General features: G+C 42.6%; 1 protein-coding gene across 1 annotated transcript in view; it reads right to left on the bottom strand.

Annotated features, from left to right (window-relative positions):
* Window positions 1-524: 524 nt before the first annotated feature.
* LOC113457236 (proline-rich proteoglycan 2-like) overlaps window positions 525-5,087 on the bottom strand; it is a 24,051-nt gene continuing 19,488 nt past the window's right edge. Inside the window, exon 3 of the transcript XR_003377859.1 lies at window positions 525-799. The gene's annotated coding sequence lies outside the window, so the exon portion shown is untranslated. The remainder of the gene's footprint in view (window positions 800-5,087) is intronic.

Below are 5,087 nucleotides of genomic sequence, written 5' to 3'. Positions count from 1 at the left end.
TTACCCCCACTGGCACTTCTTCCCAGCTGGTCCCCTTCCTACCTCTGTGCTCCCCCTTTCCTTTCTGTCTCTTTTCCAGGCCCCATGCATAGTCATGGCAGCTATGTGCTCATAATTGTTTACAATTTCTGCATATTAAAGCAGCAATGAAACAAATGCATGATTACCAGGCTGGCTGCCAAGAAAGGCAGTATGTTCTTGTAGGTGTGAAAATGCAACTTATTATATTATATATATATATATATTATATTATTATATACATACACTATATTTATCCCATCTCATACCGTTTGTCATATATCATAGGACACAATGACATTGAACATGTTGTGCATTTAATATCTCACTATAGAAATTAACCAGGAAGTAGAGGCATAAAAGCTGGAGTCCTCAGCTACATAGCAGGTCCAAGACCAATCTGGGCCTCAGGGTTGAGGGAGAAGAAGCCTCCAGAAGGTTCAGGAGACATTTCAGAAAAAAAGGGCAAAGAGAATGTTAAGGACGGAGTTCGGGAGAAAGGCTGTGGAATGCTGTCTTCTGGACATGACAGAGCCGGGGCAGTCAGGATCCCACGGTGTCTAAGGCCACCTGCAGAGGACCTGAACAAGGCTGGGTCAGTCATCAACTGAGCAGGGCCTTCAGACCCCTGCTCTTCTCTGGTAGACTAGTGGTTACTGACAGATTCTGGGACAGGAGTAGCCAGTGTCTTCAGCTGTGCAGCCACTGAGAGAACCACCAGGCTCCAAGAGATAGCTCCGAATTCTTCATCGCACAGAAGACCCTGGTTAAAGTCAGTGGCCTCGAAAGAAAACAAAAAGTCTTGAATGCAGGAAAGAGATGTCGGGACAGTAATGGGGGTCAGGAAGAGATTAGGAAAGGGGGCCCTTAAGTAATCCCAGTGCCCTTTATACAAGTATAAAACTGTCAGAGAACAAGTACAGCAAAATTATTTTTCAAAATAATAATTCCTCAATAAGAAATGAATGGTTGCATAATATAGGATTGACTCTGCCTGATTTTCAAATGTTCGTTATGTTCCTAGAATCACAGGGATTTTCATATTGTAATTCGTAGCTCTGTGGGCCACCGCTGGATTCATGGCTCAACCTAGCCACCATGTGAACAGCCACATGCAGAAATGCTGGGAGAAGCTGGTTACCATCTCTGCTGATTGCTTTCCTCTCCTACACTTTTCCCCAGACACCCGAACACTTAGCCAAAGCACTTTTGTCTTTTGAATCAACTTGTGGGCAGGCATATGCCTCCATGCGGATGGGCACCTTAGTCTGCCCTTCCCCTTCTTCATACAGCCAGGATTCCCTATCTTGTAACACAGGGTTGGCTGGAAGAGCACCATCTTGGAGGGTCTATGCTATCTGTGGTCACCACCCTCTGAACCTTCTTGTTCTTCTCTAAGGTCATGACAGTGTTGATTCCTGCTCGAGGGACAGGCGTCTCTAAATGGAGACGTCCCCTTTGCCAGCAGCCTCTGCTTCTTCTTACGTGTCTCTGGGCTGCACCTGTGGGCAAGCTTCTGCAGCTGGGTAGCTAGCCCAGGGCCTGAATAGATCACTGCTTAGCTCTAATCTCTACAGGGAGTGCTTCCGTCCTTGTAGCGAGGTCCTTTGAAAAGGCAGGTGAAGTCGCTTTGGGGCTTGGTGACCTGTCCATCGCCAAAACTTTCAGACTTTTTTTTCAAAAAGAGGACTCCCCATCTTCTGCCTCCTGTTTCTTTATGATAATGGAGACTGAGGCCACCTCCCTTCCCTCGGTCTTGCCTTTCTGCATCCTGCTTGGCTGAAGGAGAGGGAAGAAAACAGGAACTGTTGCCAGGGTAGCTTCTTAATGCTGAAAATTCTAGGTGCAAGACCAGCGAGCTAAATGGAACTGCAGGTAACACAGGCTTGCCTGTCCCCCTGAGTGAGACCTCTCCACGGTCAGCTCTGTTGATGTTGGGACTGTTCACAGGGTGTCGCATGCTATGATGTAAGTCAAACGATTCCAGCAGAGTTAGAGGACTTTAACTATCTTTGGTTCTATACCAAAATGCCTAGAATTGTGTCATTATAATTATATTATAATAATTATTACTTGGAAGTTAACTATTTTATCTATTTAGTTTTTTTATATTCCGCATGTTCCTTTCAGATCCATTGTTATTTCAGATCAAATGTCTCTCCCTCAAGTCAATCTGTCCACTAGATGGCAATGGAGGCCCACAAACATTTTCAGACCCCCAGGCATAAGACTCTGAAAGTTTCTGATGTGCTTTCAAAGCTAATTTTTAGGTGCATGTAGTGGCACAAGCCTTTAATCCCACCCCCTCAGGAGGCAGAGACAGGTAGATCTCTGTGAGTTCAAGATCAGTCTGGTACATGATGAGTTTCAGGTCCTGTCTCAAAACCAAATAAAAAGGAATGAAAGAAGGTAGTTGCATGTTTGGGCCTCAAACGCTGATCTTTGTGTAAAAGGCGTTTTAAAATATTTTTAAAATTTTAGAAATCTCAATTTAACTTTTAAAAGCCCACTTTTAATTAAGATATGTTAATAGCTATTTTTAATAACCTAGCTGAGTTAACATTGTCTGGTTCTTTTCTTTATCGCATATACAGTGTTCTGCCTGTATGCCAGAAGAGGGCACTGAACCTCATTACAGATGGTTGGGAATTGAACCCAGGACCACTGGAAGGGCAATCAGTGCTCTTAACCTCTGAGCCATTTCTCCAGTTCTCTTGTTCTTTTCTTAATGAAACAAAATGGTATTAACCACCATGATCTTGGTAAAGTTTGACAAGGCAGATTTTGATTCTTTTTTTTCTCTGTCTGTGGGGTGTTTGTTTTGTTTTGGGGGTGTTTTGTTTTGATGTTGTTGTTCTAGGTAACATAGTCTTTAAAGCTCCTGGCTGGGGAGGTGTTTCAGACTATCTGTACTGTTTGAAGTTATATTGCTTGATTGGTGTGATAAAAAGCTGACCAGCCAATAGCTAGGCAGGAGAGCTAGGAGGAACTTCTGGGCACAGAGAAAGGAAGAAGAGGGATCTAGAGGCACAGGAGACACAGAGAGGAAAGAAGAGGTACAAGATGGAAGAGGGGTAACGCCATGTAATTGAATACAGATGGATACAAATGGGTTAATTTAAGTTATAAGAGCTAGCTATAAACAAGCCTAAACTATAGGCAGAGCTTTCATAATTAAAAAAGAAATCTCCATGTCATTATCTGAGAGCTGATTGGTGGGACAGAAGAAGACTTGTTTCAGGGAAGGAATAGAAAGTTCCATACCCCATGATCCTTAAAATCTCATACTTTGCATACCCAGCTATGACTTCATGGAGAAAATTATATTAATGGGCAGAGGCAGCAGGTGCAGACTGGACATTTGCACTGGACTCTGGAGACTTCGGGGCAACTCTCCTTTCGTCATGGGAACTCCTATTAGCAGTGCATGATCTTGGGAGAGTATTTGAATTTCAGTTGTCTATGTTATATGAAATATGTCAGTATATATAAAATAATGCTCAAACATAGTAAATGCTCCCCCAAAGTGGGAATAAGGTATATAAAATGCCTCCATGAATAAAGTAGAAGAGGGTAAAAGCACTATTCCCAAACATCAACGTAGGACCTCTATAAGCACACACATACACACCTGAACCAGCAACCACACAAATGCAAACATTCCTACACACATATGAACACTACACACACAAAAATAGAAAAACAAATAACCCATACATGAAAATAAAATAACCTTCTACAGGTTGGATCAATACATATCATATGCAAGTATCAAGCTATCACACTGTACCTTCAAAACATGTATAATTATTGCATGTCAACTTTTAAGGACTGGATCAATACATATTATAGGCAAACATTAAACTATCACACTATACCCACCCCAAAATAGTTACAATTGTTATATGTCAATTTTTTAAAGTGCTGCTTGCAAAATAAAAACAAACAAAAAACTTGTAATGACAGCTTACACCAATAATCCCAGCATTTAGAAGGCAGAAACAGGAGGATCACCATGGATTTGAGGCCATCCTGTGGATTTAAAAAAATATTTGTGTATTTATTGTGTATGTAGTATCCTGCCTGCATGGATGCCTGCATGACAAGAGGGGGCACCAGATCTCATTCTAGGAGGTTGTGAGCCACCATGTGGTTGCTGGGAACTGAACTCAGGACCTCTGGAAGAGCAGTCAGCACTCTTAACCTCTGAGCCATCTCTCCAGCCCTGCTCTTTTGGCCTTTTGAGGGGCCCACTACCCAGCTCCCAAATGAATCACACACAGAGATTGTTATGAATGCCCAGCCTTAGCCTGGCTTGTTTCTTGCCAGTTTTTCTTAAATTATTCCAACTTCCTTTTATCCCAAGTACCTTTGGCCTCTGGGTTTTCATCTTTCTCTATTTCCGTATACCTTTCTTTACTTCTTTCTCTGTGGCTTGCTGTGTAGCTGAGTGGCTGGCTCCTGATGTCCTCATCTCCTCGTTCTTTTGCTTGCTCCTTGCTCATCTCCCCTCAGAGGTCTCCTTCTATTTAGACTGTCTGGCTGCTTGCCCTGCCTATTCCTGCTCCTGTCTCTCTATTGGCCATCCATCTCTTTATTAGGACCATCAGGTATTTTAGACAGGCACAGTGACACAGTTTCACAGAGTTAAACAAATGCAGCATAAACAAAAGTCACACACCTGAAAAATAATATTCCCCAATACAAAATAGTACATTTCACTTCTCAGACCTCCCCATAACCAAACAAAAACGAACATGAAGTTGTGTACAAATACTTGAGGGACTGGAGATGTAGTTCAGTTGGTAGAGTTCTGACCTGGCTTCTATGAGGCCGTGAGTCTGATTTCCAGCCTGACAAGAAACAGTAAGTAGCCCAGAAACAGTCTGGGATGAGCATACTTACTGGTGTAAAATAAAATAAAATAATAAAATAAAATAAAATAAAATAAAAAGTCAGCCTGAAAGCTAGAGAGATAGCACAGTGGTTAAGAGCACTGGATCCGCTGGGTGGTGGTGGCACACGCCTTTAATCCCAGCACTCGGGAGGCAGAGGCAGGCAGATCTCTG

Source organism: Microtus ochrogaster, chromosome 21 (genome assembly GCF_000317375.1).
Source record: "Microtus ochrogaster isolate Prairie Vole_2 chromosome 21, MicOch1.0, whole genome shotgun sequence".
Taxonomy (NCBI): Eukaryota; Metazoa; Chordata; class Mammalia; order Rodentia; family Cricetidae; genus Microtus; species Microtus ochrogaster.
The sequence above is the reverse complement of the archived record's forward strand: the minus strand, read 5'-3'. Positions and strand labels throughout refer to the sequence as shown.